At 47.5% G+C, this 16807-nt stretch overlaps 1 long non-coding RNA gene across 1 annotated transcript in view; it reads right to left on the reverse strand.

Annotated features, from left to right (window-relative positions):
• Positions 1 to 15939, reverse strand: part of LOC144767473 (uncharacterized) — a 44810-nt gene extending 28871 nt beyond the window's left edge. The window contains exon 1 of the long non-coding RNA XR_013598221.1: positions 15858 to 15939. This is a non-coding gene — a long non-coding RNA (uncharacterized LOC144767473). The remainder of the gene's footprint in view (positions 1 to 15857) is intronic.
• Positions 15940 to 16807: the final 868 nt, after the last annotated feature.

The following is a 16807-nucleotide window of genomic DNA, read 5'->3' on the forward strand; positions in this document are numbered from 1 at the left end:
CATTCTCAACGCCCCCCCCTCTAGAGAGGTGAACCACCACAACACTAACCACCTCTTGTTACCCCCTACTATTTGTTTGGGCGCCATGGATTTGCACCTGGGGTGATCGCTCCCCATCCCCGGCATAGCGATGTTGACTGCATCCAAAAAAAGAAAATACACACCCTAGTTACATACCCTAAAAAAAAACATTCACTCAATAAGTGCGGAATCATTCTTTAGTCCATCAGTTCACTATGGCTTTGAAATTTCCCTAAGGAGATCTTGCGCTTCTTCCAAGTTAGCGAACGTATGAAATTTCCCCTTGACAAGAACGCGCAATTTAGATTGTTGCGCTATTGACGCCTGTGCGCCTTAAGCTTTGAATAAAAACAGCATCTTGATGAATTCTTTCCGTCTGCGAGCTGCTGCTGCAGACATATCAGGAAAGATTCTGCAGATCTTTTGACTGGGTGTGAGTGTTTGATTGGTTCAGATGCTCTGTACATCACCACCCCCCTTTTGTACCGCTTTGGCCGCCATAAGTGTGGCAGGGTATGCTTAGACGTGAGTCCCTTGCTCACTTTGCCACCGGATTCAAGCAAGCCCGGCTGAAGACGGCTGTAATGCCAGAAACCGGTCCTCGGAAGCTTGTTTCCGGTCCAGGGAAGGCATGGCTTGGCAGTTTGGGCTGGACTGTTCCCATGAGGCACAGGGTCAGACTGATTTGCATATAGCCATGTCTGAACTGGGGTGGCAGAGTGGGCTAAAGAACGGTGATGGATCAAACCCAGATCTTTTGACTGGGTGTGAGTGTTTGATTGGTTCAGATGCTCCGTCCATCACCACCCCCCTTTTGTACCGCTTTGGCCGCCATAAGTGTGGCGGAGTATGCTCAGACGCGAGTCCCTTGCTCACTTTGCCACTGGATTCAAGCAAGCCGGGCTGAAGACGGCTGTAATGCCATAAACCGGTCCTCGGAAGCTTGTTTCCGGTCCAGGGAAGGCATGGCTTGGCAGTTCGGGCTGGACTGTTCCCATGAGGCACAGGGTCAGACTGATTTGCATATAGCCATGTCTGAACTGGGGTGGCAGAGTGGGCTAAAGAACGGTGATGGATCAAACCCAGATATTTTGACTGGGTGTGAGTGTGTGATTGGTTCAGATGCTCACGTCCATCACCACCCCCGTTTTGTACCGCTTTGACCGCCATAAGTGTGGCAGGGTATGCTCAGACGTGAGTCTCTTGCTCACTTTGCCACTGGATTCAAGCAAGCCGGGCTGAAGACGGCTGTAATGCCAGAAACCGGTCCTCGGAAGCTTGTTTCCGGTCCAGGGAAGGCATGGCTTGGCAGTTCGGGCTGGACTGTTCCCATGAGGCACAGGGTCAGACTGATTTGCATATAGCCATGTCTGAACTGGGGTGGCACAGTGGGCTAAAGAACGGTGATGGATCAAACCCAGATCTTTTGACTGGGTGTGAGTGTTTGATTGGTTCAGATGCTCCGTCCATCACCACCCCCCTTTTGTACTGCTTTGGCCGCCATAAGTGTGGCAGGGTATGCTCAGACGTGAGTACCTTGCTCACTTTGCCACTGGATTCAAGCAAGCCGGGCTGAAGACGGCTGTAATGCCAGAAACCGGTCCTCGGAAGCTTGTTTCCAGTCCAGGGAAGGCATGGCTTGGCAGTTCGGGCTGGACTGTTCCCATGAGGCACAGGGTCAGACTGATTTGCATATAGCCATGTCTGAACTGGGGTGGCAGAGTGGGCTAAAGAACGGTGATGGATCAAACCCAGATCTTTTGACTGGGTGTGAGTGTTTGATTGGTTCAGATGCTCCGTCCATCACCACCCCCCTTTTGTACTGCTTTGGTCGCCATAAGTGTGGCAGGGTATGCTCAGACGTGAGTACCTTGCTCACTTTGCCACTGGATTCAAGCAAGCCGGGCTGAAGACGGCTGTAATGCCAGAAACCGGTCCTTGGAAGCTTGTTTCCAGTCCAGGGAAGGCATGGCTTGGCAGTTCGGGCTGGACTGTTCCCATGAGGCACAGGGTCAGACTGATTTGCATATAGCCATGTCTGAACTGGAGTGGCAGAGTGGGCTAAAGAACGGTGAAGGATCAAACTCAGATCTTTTGACTGGGTGTGAGTGTTTGATTGGTTCAGATGCTCCGTCCATCACCACCCCCTTTTGTACCGCTTTAGCCGCCATAAGTGTGGCAGGGTATGCTCAGACGTGAGTCCCTTGCTCACTTTGCCACTGGATTCAAGCAAGCCGGGCTGAAGACGGCTGTAATGCCAGAAACCGGTCTTTGGAAGCTTGTTTCCGGTCCAGGGAAGGCATGGCTTGGCAGTTCGGGCTGGACTGTTCCCATTAGGCACAGGGTCAGACTGATTTGCATATAGCCATGTCTGAACTGGGGTGGCAGAGTGGGCTAAAGAACGGTGATGGATCAAACCCAGATCTTTTGACTGGGTGTGAGTGTTTGATTGGTTCAGATGCTCCGTCCATCACCACCCCCCTTTTGTACCGCTTTGGCCGCCATAAGTGAGGCAGGGTATGCTCAGACGTGAGTCCCTTGCTCACTTTGCCACTGGATTCAAGCAAGCCGGGCTGAAGACGGCTGTAATGCCAGAAACCGGTCCCCGGAAGCTTGTTTCCAGTCCAGGAAAGGCATGGCTTGGCAGCTCGGGCTGGACTGTTCCCATGAGGCACAGGGTCAGACTGATTTGCATATAGCCATGTCTGAACTGGGGTGGCAGAGTGGGCTAAAGAACGGTGATGGATCAAACCCAGATCTTTTGACTGGGTGTGAGTGTTTGATTGGTTCAGATGCTCCGTCCATCACCACCCCCCTTTTGTACCGCTTTGGCCGCCATAAGTGTGGCGGAGTATGCTCAGACGCGAGTCCCTTGCTCACTTTGCCACTGGATTCAAGCAAGCCGGGCTGAAGACGGCTGTAATGCCATAAACCGGTCCTCGGAAGCTTGTTTCCGGTCCAGGGAAGGCATGGCTTGGCAGTTCGGGCTGGACTGTTCCCATGAGGCACAGGGTCAGACTGATTTGCATATAGCCATGTCTGAACTGGGGTGGCAGAGTGGGCTAAAGAACGGTGATGGATCAAACCCAGATATTTTGACTGGGTGTGAGTGTGTGATTGGTTCAGATGCTCACGTCCATCACCACCCCCGTTTTGTACCGCTTTGACCGCCATAAGTGTGGCAGGGTATGCTCAGACGTGAGTCTCTTGCTCACTTTGCCACTGGATTCAAGCAAGCCGGGCTGAAGACGGCTGTAATGCCAGAAACCGGTCCTCGGAAGCTTGTTTCCGGTCCAGGGAAGGCATGGCTTGGCAGTTCGGGCTGGACTGTTCCCATGAGGCACAGGGTCAGACTGATTTGCATATAGCCATGTCTGAACTGGGGTGGCACAGTGGGCTAAAGAACGGTGATGGATCAAACCCAGATCTTTTGACTGGGTGTGAGTGTTTGATTGGTTCAGATGCTCCGTCCATCACCACCCCCCTTTTGTACTGCTTTGGCCGCCATAAGTGTGGCAGGGTATGCTCAGACGTGAGTACCTTGCTCACTTTGCCACTGGATTCAAGCAAGCCGGGCTGAAGACGGCTGTAATGCCAGAAACCGGTCCTCGGAAGCTTGTTTCCAGTCCAGGGAAGGCATGGCTTGGCAGTTCGGGCTGGACTGTTCCCATGAGGCACAGGGTCAGACTGATTTGCATATAGCCATGTCTGAACTGGGGTGGCAGAGTGGGCTAAAGAACGGTGATGGATCAAACCCAGATCTTTTGACTGGGTGTGAGTGTTTGATTGGTTCAGATGCTCCGTCCATCACCACCCCCCTTTTGTACTGCTTTGGTCGCCATAAGTGTGGCAGGGTATGCTCAGACGTGAGTACCTTGCTCACTTTGCCACTGGATTCAAGCAAGCCGGGCTGAAGACGGCTGTAATGCCAGAAACCGGTCCTTGGAAGCTTGTTTCCAGTCCAGGGAAGGCATGGCTTGGCAGTTCGGGCTGGACTGTTCCCATGAGGCACAGGGTCAGACTGATTTGCATATAGCCATGTCTGAACTGGAGTGGCAGAGTGGGCTAAAGAACGGTGAAGGATCAAACTCAGATCTTTTGACTGGGTGTGAGTGTTTGATTGGTTCAGATGCTCCGTCCATCACCACCCCCTTTTGTACCGCTTTAGCCGCCATAAGTGTGGCAGGGTATGCTCAGACGTGAGTCCCTTGCTCACTTTGCCACTGGATTCAAGCAAGCCGGGCTGAAGACGGCTGTAATGCCAGAAACCGGTCTTTGGAAGCTTGTTTCCGGTCCAGGGAAGGCATGGCTTGGCAGTTCGGGCTGGACTATTCCCATTAGGCACAGGGTCAGACTGATTTGCATATAGCCATGTCTGAACTGGGGTGGCAGAGTGGGCTAAAGAACGGTGATGGATCAAACCCAGATCTTTTGACTGGGTGTGAGTGTTTGATTGGTTCAGATGCTCCGTCCATCACCACCCCCCTTTTGTACCGCTTTGGCCGCCATAAGTGAGGCAGGGTATGCTCAGACGTGAGTCCCTTGCTCACTTTGCCACTGGATTCAAGCAAGCCGGGCTGAAGACGGCTGTAATGCCAGAAACCGGTCCCCGGAAGCTTGTTTCCAGTCCAGGAAAGGCATGGCTTGGCAGCTCGGGCTGGACTGTTCCCATGAGGCACAGGGTCAGACTGATTTGCATATAGCCATGTCTGAACTGGGGTGGCAGAGTGGGCTAAAGAACGGTGATGGATCAAACCCAGATCTTTTGACTGGGTGTGAGTGTTTGAATGGTTTAGGTGCTCCGTCCATCACTCCCCCCCTTTTGTACCGCTTTGGCCGCCATAAGTGTGGCAGGGTATGCTCAGACGTGAGTCCCTTGCTCACTTTGCCACTGGCTTCAAGCAAGCCGGGCTAAAGACGGCTGTAATGCCAGAAACCGGTCTTCGGAAGCTTGTTTCCGGTCCAGGGAAGGCATGGCTTGGCAGTTCCGGCTGGACTGTTCCCATGAGGCACAGGGTCAGACTGATTTGCATATAGCCATGTCTGAACTGGGGTGGCAGAGTGGGCTAAAGAACGGTGATGGATCAAACCCAGATCTTTTGACTGGGTATGAGTGTTTGATTGGTTCAGATGCTCCGTCCATCACCCCCCCCCCCCCTTTTGTACCACTCAGGATCTGCCTGACCTGAAAGGAAGGAATCTGTAACCAGTGTCCTGACCAGTTTGGCTTCCAGAGGTACCCCTCCAGTGGGGAGAGTGCAGTGCTCTGAAAGGGGGTGCAGCGGGAGGGAGTCCTCGCCTCTGACCCCAGTGCAACCTGAGGGTTTAAACCCTCGGTTGGGAGACCAGTTACTGGAGAAAGGTCCTGAACTGGTAGGAGAGTTGTGTTCTGAGGGCGCCTTTCCAGGGAGGAGAGTGCGAGAACCCAGAAGGCGAGGTAGGGAGAGGAGATCCTCACCCTTGACCCCTAGTTTGCCTGAGGGTACAGACCCTCGGCTGGTGGGCCAGTGTCAGGATGCCCTACCTGACTTGGCCAGAGGGAGAGTGGAAGGAAGGTGCCAGGCACCTGGGGCTACTGCCCCCCACTCTCTGATGCCACAGAGGTTAGAGAGGCATGTGGCCTGGCTCTCATCACTGGCAGCTGTCAGTGACCCCTGTTGTTGGTTGTCCTGGTTTACAGGGTTGCCCCTAGAAGGGGGGCAGGAGTCTCACCCTGGGGGTGGACTGGGCCACACCGTTGTGCTGGCCAGGAGGGTACTGTGTACCAGTGTGGGCATATCCCTGAGGGAAGTCCTGGTGCACCAGGCAAGTGTTTCACCGCAGGGGTTGGTCCCTGGGTGGGGAAGCCAGGTTCAAGTGTTGTCTGACCTGGAGGCTTTGGAGCCTAGGTTTGAGAGCCAGGGCCGGGGTATCCCCCCTAACCTGGAATACCAGTTGCAGGATAGCACCCCTGAACTGGTGGGTGAATGGTGCAGGACATCTGCCACAGGTGCCCTGGCTATTCTAGAAGGGGGTACCGCTCCAGGTGGGAGGGTACAGAGCCCCAAGGAAGAGGAGGACCGGGTGTGGGGAAGCCCACCCCAGCCTTCTGTCTAGACGCTGGATACAGGTCCGGGACTGGTGGGTCAGTGCCAGAGTGTCAGACCTGACCTGATAAGAGAGGGAGTGGATAAAGGGTGCCAAGCACCTGGGGCTACAGCTCCCCACCCTCTGACGCCACAACGGTTTGAGAGCCCTGAGAGGCATGAGGCCTGGGTCTCATCCCTGACCACTGTCGGTGGTCACTGTGGCTGGTTGTCTGTCTGTTGGGACACACCTGTGAGTAAATTAAGGTTAGGTGCTGCACAGGTGGTGTCCACAGGTAAGGAGAAGGGTTCCACATGGCTTGGCATGGTGGACCCTGAGTGTATGAATAGAGTGATCCAACTGGGTTTAGGACGGCGTAGAACAGAACTGCCCTGCTGTTTGGGCCAGTTTCCGTGTTCTATCGCCTTAAGCAGTCAATCCCATCGAGGTATCGTTTGGTCTACCCTGGCTTTAGGCTGGAAGGGGGTTGTGTTGGAACTGGCCCTTCTTGCAGGGTCATCCCCAAACGTTTTGCTTCTCCCTCCCCTATTTTTCCTGACCCATGGCTGTTTTCAATAGGACTCTGCGCACTTTACCACTGCTGATCAGTGATAAAGTGCATATGCTCTCTGTGTAAATTGTTATTATTATTGGATATACATGATTGGCATATTTGTATCACCAGGAAGTTCCTAGTAAAGTGCACTGAGTATTCCAGGGCTCGTGATGACAAATGCTACTAGTGGGCCTGCAGCACTGATTGTGCCACCCACATGAGTAGCCCTAAAATGGTGTCTCAGGCCTGCCACCACAGTGCCTGTGTGCAGTCTGTGAACTGCCATGTCTTCCTGGTCAGTGTCCCCACTGACCGGGCGAAACCCTTCCCTCTCTGTGCACATTAGTCACCCCTATGGAAGGCCCAATGTACCCCCTTGGGCAGGGCGCAGTGTATGTGAAAGGTAGGGCATGTACTTGTGCAGGTGACATGCTCTGGGAGTGAATTACAGCCATTTTCATTTTTCACTGCTGCAAGGCTATCTTACTCCATAGACTCTCATGCGCGATGCTGGCTACAGTGGCTACCAGCATTTCTTCCCATAGGAGCAGGATAGGACATAAAAGTCTGGTATCCCTGAACTCAAACTTTAATAACACATCTTATAGGAAAGGTGGTTTTTAACTCCTGTGTTTGAGAATAGCACTTTTAGAAAGTTGCTGTTCTCTTGTCTGACCTTTCTGTGTGCCTTGGCCTGTTTGTGTATTGACTGTCTGGTTTGAGAGTGACAGGGGCTGGGGATTCCCCATGAGGCTGGCTGAGTCAGCCCTAGGCTGAATGACTGCATTTGCAACTTGAGTGGTGGGAGGAGATAGCACCTGGGCCTGAATAGGGCTGTGCCTGCCTTCCACAATGCTGGCTCCACCTCCTGCTGGGCGGCTGACGACCCTGCCCCTCACTCTGAAAGGAAAGGAGAAGCCAGGAAAACAAAGTGCTCAAGCAACACCCAGAACTGGTTCAGACCGGGCTCAGAGCCCTCCTGCACCAAGGGAACAAAGACTTTTAGGGGTATAAGTACAGGACCCCTGACAACAGAAATTTAGATCATCCTGGAATCAAGAAGGAACCTCTGCCAAGGAGAAAGCTGACTCTGAAGAAGGAAGACTGTCCTGCTGTTGCTCTGCTGGACTGACCTGCTGTTGCTTTGCTGCCAAGGAGAGGGGAAGGATTTTGCTGTTGTGCTATGTCCCCTGTCCTGAAGGAATCTCCAGGGGCCTGAGAAGAGCTGGCTCCCTGTTTTTGAAGTCCTGGGAACAAAAGGACTTCACCCCCAGCTTCCCTGAACCCTGCTGAGAGAGTTCTGTCCTTCCTAGAGTTCTTGGGCCAGTTGTGGTGCCTCTGGAAGTTTTACCTGTGCTGGGAAGCTGGAAACTAAGCTTGAGAGACTTTTGCAACTGAAAAGTTATCGCATCGCTCGCTGCAGAGCGCATCCCCGACAGTGCGAGGAAATTCCCGCCGCTACGGAGGTCGATATCATCACAGCGCCTGTTGCTGTTGCCTAAGACTACGCTTCCTTCGATTGCGGGAAGATCACCATAGTCGCAGAGCCTGTCATCGCTGGGTGAGATCGCCGCAACGCTTGCTTGCAGACCGCATCATGTCACTGCGAGCATCGTCGCAGAGCCATCGCATTGAGGAGCTGCGAGAGAGAGGATCACCCTGGATTGCGCATCGTCGCCCTGGAGATCGTCGCAGCCCCTACGAGATCATCGCATCGTGCCTTTGCGAGAACAAACTTCATCCGGAACCTCCGCACCGGAATCCATATAAGTGTCCTTCCTCCCCATACAGACCGGATTCGTCGCAACAGGCCCGCTGCTGCAGCGGGGTTGTTGCATCGCCTCCCCAGGGTCTCAGGAGCAACGCATCGCTTGTTTTCCACCGCACCAGCTTCTGCTTTTGGAACTTTGTCGCAACTAAAGGTACTGTTGGCTAAACATGTCGCAATTGTGAACTTTTAACGCATCTGTGAATTATCGTATCGCAACTTTAAGAACTCTATCGCAACCATATTCTTGAACTGTGTATGTTGGATTTTTGTTGTTTTGGTCTTGTATAGTTTAGATTAAAGACCTTTATTTTTCTAAACTGTTGTGGAGTCAGTTTGTGGTGTTTTCACTGTGTTACTGTGAGTGTTGGTACAAATACTTTACACATTGCCTCTGGTTAGCCTTGACTGCTCGTGCCAAGCTACCTAGAGGGTGAGCAGGGGTTATCTCCTACGGTTTCCTCCTTACCCTGACTAGAAGCAAGGGTCCCTATTTGGACAGTGGTATCTACCCCTGCCAACTAGAAACCCCCAGTTCTAACAGTCCCTGAAACCTGTGTTTTTTTCACTGAATATATGTAGTGCACTTTACTAGGGACTTACAAGTGAATTCAATATGCCAATTGGGGATGAGCCAATATTGCAATGTTTTAGGAGAAAGAGCACAAGCACTGTAGCCCTGGCAAAGTGTGCAGAGTCCTAACCAGCATATACAAGATCAGACAACTTGGAGGAGGGAGGCAAAATATTGAGTGAAAGGCCACCAAACCAGAGACGTTTTAAGGCAGGGGCAAAGTGGGCTCTGGCCCATGGCCCCAGCCTTTCAGGGGGACCGCTGAAAGATCTGGCTCTGATTTCCACACAAACCTGCCCTGATGACATTGAATAATTTGCAAACATGGATCATTTTAAATACCATCATCACGCAATTAATCTTTATTCGGCTTAAGCAGCCATAAAAGACTACAAATAAGAAAAACATTCAGCACATTAAAAATATCACATGAGGGATATATAAATCTTGTCAATACATAGCATTTCTAGTGGGCTTTACAGCAACTAATAGACCTCCAAGTTTCCGGATTACTTAAAAACTATAGCCTTCAAATGAGCACATTTCATAAAATTCAGCATCTGGCGACAATTCATTGCACCAATTCAGATTTGCAAAGATATTATTACAATATGTATAAGCCATCTAGCCGATATATTAAAAACAAATCCTAAAAGACCAGGGTCATATGACTTCTTTACGTACAACAGTTTCACTGGGCAGCTCAATGTTTTCTAATTCATATCTTTTCTTAATGGCCAATTATACTTTTATATAACTGGCTATTGCACTACAAATGTCGGGGTGGCCAATGATTGCAAATATTTAAAACCATCAACATATGTACAAGGGCGAATTTTCTTTACCAATGAAATTATAAATCTACTCCTTGCAGTTTTATATAAAGTGCAAAATAAAGTAAAGCGCACAGTGCTTTGACTTGTGAGGTTGCCAGTCTGCGAGATAGTGGTGAATGTTAGATAACATTGCAGTGGTGCAGGGGACAAATACATCTGGTCGATTTAATCTTGATGAAGATAACGTGTTTTTCCCCTTGAATGCAATGCCTCTTTGTTGATAATTTTGGCATTCAATGGAATACTTTTAGGGCTATCATTGAAGTGCCCAAGTCCTATTTCATGATATTTGTCTTTCAAGAAGTGATGCTGTGGTATTTTGGAGAGAGTTGGCCAAGTTTTTACAGGATTTTATTATTTCTCGTGAGAACATTAGTTCTTCTGAAAGCCACATTTTCGCCCACAATAGTAGATTTGCACACGCTATACGATCTTCCAACTGCTTTAGACCTAATTCATCATGACATGGGCGGTTAGGGGCACTATTAGGCGTCATCATAAGCCTTTTAGTGAATTTATTTTCCACTAATATGTTTCAATCTAAAGGCATTTGGCTTTATAAAGAGTAAGTATTTCCCTCACAGGCTTAGGACCTAATTTGCAGGCAAAATGAAAAAGCCCATCCACTGCCCTGGTTGCATAGTGAGCTCTTGCTGTCACAAGTGGGTCCGAGCTTAGTTTATTGTTAAAAAATTGCCCAAGTACATAAACTTCTCAACCTTTTCTATTCTCTTGTCCTACGCTATAAAGATCTTAGTCTTTGTTCTCTGGACTGCAGACCATGATGTATGATTTAATAAAATTAACATTAAGATCAAATGATGACATAAAATCAATAAAAGTATCCAGGGAATTCTGAAGGCCATTCGCTGTCGTGGCCATTAGCACCGTGTCATCAGCTTAAGATAGCAAGGGGAAAGATTTGTTACCAATCTTGGGAAAATCCAGATTTCTTTTTAATAGGGAAGCCTCCAGGACATTAGTGTAAATTAAAAACAAAAATGGGGCTAGGTTGCACCCTTGCAGGATGTCCTCTGTTGAAGCTATCTCTTTAGTTTCTTCCCTTTGAGTTCCATATCTTATGGAAACGGTTGTGTTAAAATGTAGCCTACAGATAAGCGACACCTGAGTTTTTTCCACTCCTAAACTTTCCAGCAAATCCCACAGTTTCTCTCTACTAACAGTGTCAAAGGCACTAGACAAATCCTTGAAGGCCAGGTGGATCGAGCCCTTCCTGACCTTCACGTATTTGCTTTCTAAATACCATTGCATTTGTTTTTCACCACCATGTAACTTCTATAAAAAGAAGTTCCTTTTAGATCAAAACAGGAGCTCATATATGCTAAATAGCAGTAGATTGTAGCGAATATGTAAAATAATATTAATAAGCTGCTGCTATATTACAATCATAAAAACACACATCACTATCCCTGAATATTACATGGAAACACAAGAGAATTTGGACCAGTCTGCCTGTGTAGGGTCAGTAACTTTATAAAAGAGGTTATGAGAAAGCTGAAAGTGGATCATAAATTTAAAGCTATTCTGAACAGGGGTCACCAAAATATGTTGGGCCCAGGGCCCCCAAAATCCGCCAAACGCTATCAGGACCTATCAATTAATCAGAGTGTTCCTAGTACTGATCTTCAAAAGAAGGATCATTTTCTGTGAACCGAGGACCCGGTGGTCATTTCACCCAAATAATTGATCGAGTTCTTTTTTGCTTCATGGTGCTGCCATCTAGTCCTGATGAAGACCCCTTTAAAATATTTTACAAATCGAAGCTATGTGTAGAGATGTCATGGTGATTGTTGCCCAATGTGTGGAATTCTCTTGTGAGAGTTCTTGGGAAAGCCAGTTATCGAAAAGTTCTGAAGGCTACTAGAGGCTAGTTTCATGCTGGGGATGCTGAGAGAAATAAAGCTACTTATGAAGAAACCTGTGAAAGGCTCTTCTTTACACTATGACATGTAGAGTGGTATTGCCATTCACTCAAACTCTGCTCTAAAAGAGTCATGATTTAAAATCGTATTGGAAATATGCCTACAGTGTTTCTGTTTTATTTTTGATAAGTACACCTAGTGCACCATCACTCACATGCCACGTTCTCTGTCATTCACTTTACCACCCAATGTATAATCATTGAGATATATATTTTGGATTTAGTTCATTATACTACGTAATACATTCACATATTTGTGTTTGTGATGATTGTTTAGGCCAAGGTAGCTTAGGCTTTTTAGCGAATAAATGCACAAAGAAGCTCTCCTCAATGGAAGATAAGGCCAGCCTTGCTAAAAGAAGCCATGGCTGGATGATCCTCATCACATATGATCAGCTGACACCTCAGAGCTACTTAACTTGTACATTTAATGCACGCACCAAACTCAGATTTTTAAAATTAAGACTGGGGGTGATTAACCTGTCTTGCCACTTCCCCAAATGGAAAAGAGAACAAGCCCCGGAGACATGTCGATTTTGCGGCAAGCATAGGGAAGATATAATTCATGTTGTGTGCCTGTGCCTTAGCCTCCTGAAAGAAAGAAGGCTTCTCCTGCGGAGGGCCTGGAACAATAAGGAAGTCAGATCATGCAGATCTGCAGTACTGGCCTGCTTCGACCCACGGAATACATATCTAAACTGCACACTGATGAGGTTTATGGACTGTGTAGAAAAAAAACTAGGGAAGGGGAGATGCCAATCGCCAGCTCAGCCAGAGGCACAGATGCTTGGACCCCCATAAGAAGGACAATACTGCCCTATGGGCACCTTGAGAAAACTGGACAGAACTCTAAATGCACAATTAACACAAACAAAGGGTAGTGCACATTGGCTGGACACCTTCAGTCCGCTAAATACAAACCTGGCAAGTCCCATCTTGAACGAGACCGTTTCCGCAGGTGCAGGGCAGAAACAAGAGAGTCCGGATACATGGTGGGCTGGGCTTTCTGTTTTTACTTTTATTGTTATTCAACAAGTGTTTCATTTTTACTATAATTCAATCAATTGAATAAGTATCAAAAATGTTTTATCTTTTGTATTGTGCAGGTACTTTTTTAAAACCATGCAATAAAGTGTACTTACTTACTTACTTACGTATTGGAAATATGTCTACAGTGTCTCTGTTTTATTTTTGATAGGTACACCTAGTGCACCATCACTCACATGTCACGTTCTCTGTCATTCACTTTAGCACCCAATGTATAATCATTGAGATATATATTTCGGATTTGGTTCATTATACTACGTAATACATTCATATATTTGTGTTTGTGATGATTGTTTAGGCTAAGGTAGCTTAGGCTTTAGGCTTTCTCCGAGGGAACCCTTTTTATTTCAGAATATTGATTACCCAGGTTCTCAGGAATACCAGGTTGCCCCATATTTAGTTCTGGATCCACAGTAATCATGGAGGGCAATGTTAAATCTTGTCTAAACATTGAGCCCTCTCAGGTCCTTGATAGACTTATAAATTCTACTGGTTCCTGCAGGAAGGGGTTTCAAGTTTCAGTCAGAAGTTGCATCTCCCCTCAAGAAGAAGAGAAGTGCAACGGCAATAGCAGGGTAATATGTGTCTGCACAGCTCCACACCCTCCATTCCTTGCATGGTCACAGGACTACCCCCGACACGAGGGTGCAGTCTAGGACCTTGGGTCCTCATGAACCCTTCGAACCTTCCTAGACAAGCTAGGTGCCGCTCCTCGTCACTGAGTCGCAGGCACTGCTCAGAGAGCTGGCCCGCTGGCACAGACGCGGGGGCACCGCGTGCATTTGACGCTTGCTTTTTACACACCAACACGCACTTGGCGGTTTTGTGGGTGGCGCTGTTCCACTTGAACCGCATTTGGCATAACACCACCCAATACACGTTTGTACTATGTATTTGTATAATACATGTTTCCGTTTACACTGGCTATTCGCAAACAGTAAATTAGTATCAACCAGATAATTAACTTTCTTTGAAAATAGGCGTCTCGGTAGCAGAAAAGACTGTATTGCTTGAGCCCACCTTACAGAAGATATGTCAAAACTGTTTTGGTAGAATGACAGGTGTTTTGGATTGTTGAATTGGGGTGGTTGAAAAATCGATGCGAAGACCCACGGATGGTTAAACTAGAAGCAGGGCAGGGTTTGATCATTGAGGCTTCCTTAATTACTTCGCGCTGTACAATTCACCTTACAGGGGCCGAAGAAAAAAATGGATTTCAAAAGGGCTCATTTGCAGTTAAAATCGATTAATAACACTGAAATTTGCTTTAAGGAGCAGCTGGTCCAGAAAAGGCCTGTTACCTAGAGAATAATGTGCAAAGGTTAGACAATATTAATATGTCTCAGATATATTGCTTCGTGTACTAACTGATTTATTGGCAAGGGTATCCTCTCTCATATGTCCAACTCTAACCGAATCAAAGCCTCCAGGAAGCTCAATATTGAGTGAAACGTGTTAGACTCCGCTCCATCCGACATCGGAATCAGGCCCCAAGTTGTACATTTCTGACTGTGAGCATGCCCACTTTCTTCCATCCATTAAAAAGGCGCACATGGTTCTGGGTTGAAGTTGACTAACTATTAAACTGCCCATGACCCTTTACTCACTACTGTTCTGCGGTTTTCCATTCCCCTTCAAGATTATTCATTTCCTAGTTTATTTAATATAGAAAAAAAACATTCAGGTGAAATGTGTCTACATTCAACACTGTGCTTCAGAAAATGTGTGTTCCAGGAGTTCTAATTTCAATTAATTTACAAATTGTTTAATGCCATCAAAATGTTCCCAATATTCAGAATTGAGAAAGAAAGGAAAAATTAAAAAATTAAGACGCAGATATGCTTGGGGCCATATGTATCAAGCCTTTTGGGAATTGCAAAGGCCGAAATTCGCAGAATTTCGGCCTTTGCGAATCGCAAACGTCCTTTTTGCATGTTTTGGGATGTATGAAATATTCCCAAAATAAGGAATTGCAAAGTTGTGTGATTCCTTATTTTGCCATAGCATTTAGGGAATCGCAATTTTGCGATTCCTTAAATGCTATGTATGTAGCATTTTTGGCTAGCGAATTTTGGTTAAGATTTTGCCAATTACCACCAACTTGTAGCTGATGGTAACTTGCGAATTCTTAAAAAAATGCACAATTTGGCATTTTTGAAAGTGGCATGTGATGCACACACATTCCCTGATCTATGCCTTACACCATATCTAGGAGGTCATGAAAAGCCACGGGTCTGCACTCTGCTCTGGCGGAGCATCATAAAAAGTGACTCATCAGCAGTGCAAGGGGCTTGTAACTAAGCCCATAGGAGTTTATGCTGAATTATGTACCTCCTGTGCACAGTCTACATAGGACAGCGCCAATGTTGTCTTAAGAATTTCAGGGGCCAGGGGCAACAATTATTTTGGGGGCCCTTGTTTGAAACAACTTTAAATGTCATTTCTCATTTTCTGCTTATTCAAGCCGCATGATGGCAAACAAAATGGAATCATATGGTGAAGGTTTAGATAGAGAAATAGTGAAAGGAAGAAAAGGTTCACTTTCTCAGGGGCCCATTGGAAGTCCGGGGCCCTGGGCAATTACCCACTTTACCCAGGCCTTAAACCGTGCATAGGACAGCACAGTATCTCATATGTGCCACAGCACGAGGCTCTGTGTTCCGTGTTACATCCAGACAGGGCCGGACTGGCAGTACTGTGCATCGGGCGTTTCCCGGAGACAGGAAGAGTAAGGTTTTGATGTAGTGGGGGCCGGTTTTTCTGCAGTGCTGCTATATCGGCCCGCAGTAACAAAGGCAGCAAGCAAGCGCTTCCAGGCTCCCGGGGCCAGGCAGGGGCCGATCCAAGACAATTGCCACGACCGCTTTGGTGTCCCAGTCCGACCCTGCATCCAGATTTAGCGCAAACCCGGCAGCAGCTGCCATCGACAGGTACTCCTATGAATCTGCTGCTGCGCTATTTGCTGCCAATTCTCACAACACAGCGCTTCAATTTTTCATGCAGCGCTTCCGTGCCTGAAGTGCAGGACATCTGCACAAGTGTCTTACCTTGTAAAGTTGCCTCATTCCCGGAAGGCTGCTCCTGCTTTCGCGGTACGTCTTCTAGCACGGAGTAGACGTTGCTGTCTTGGTAGTTTAAGTCCTGGTAAATGGAGGGAGCCTGAGAAGTGAGACTAGATAGAACCTAGACTCATCCCTTACGGGCACACAATTTGTTGTCTTTTAAATGAGAAAGACTTCCACTCCTGTTAGTTACTTAATGTTCGTATTTATTTCATACTGTTATTTAAGTTTGAAATTAAAGTTTTTTGAACATCTTATATTGTCCTCTTAATTTTTCATAAACATTGTGTATTCCTCAGGCAATGTCAGTATTAAATTACCAATGCATTTCGGGCATTATACTCATGCCCTTCATCAGGGAAACGACACTGCAAAAACATAACATATTACTATTACTATCTGGTGTAAGAAAGCATGCAAAACAAATAGTATATCATTTCACAGTTGTTACTTGACATGAAACACATTTGGACTGTAAGGTAACGGGGTGGGACAGTGGCTATGGGGTAATAAACAGAATGGTAAAAAGATGGTGTTTAAGGAAAGTTCACATTATAAACGGAAGAAAGCGCAATGTAACTTACATGCCTTTCATAGTAAAGTGTTCGCATCTGTAACAAGGAACGAGAGGACATGGTTATGGTGTGACCGATGTGAGCTGAAACAGACCGTTAAAAAGTTGGGTTTGTTCGTGAACCAAGGTAAACTAACCTGGAATCGTAATGTCAAGCAGGTTGATAACCGTAGAGGTACTTCAGTAGCTGCGGCACGAAAGCGGGCTCGGTCGCGCTTTGGTGTTTAGAAAAAAGTTCCGATAATGTGTAAGGTCACATGATCATAGATACGAAAAAAAGACTTGAGTCGATCGTCGGTGGTCAGCTCTGTGTCAATATTTGTAAACCGGTCTGAGTGAACAGTGGTAAATAGGGGTACAC

This window comes from Lissotriton helveticus, chromosome 7 (genome assembly GCF_964261635.1).
Source record: "Lissotriton helveticus chromosome 7, aLisHel1.1, whole genome shotgun sequence".
NCBI classification, from domain to species: Eukaryota; Metazoa; Chordata; class Amphibia; order Caudata; family Salamandridae; genus Lissotriton; species Lissotriton helveticus.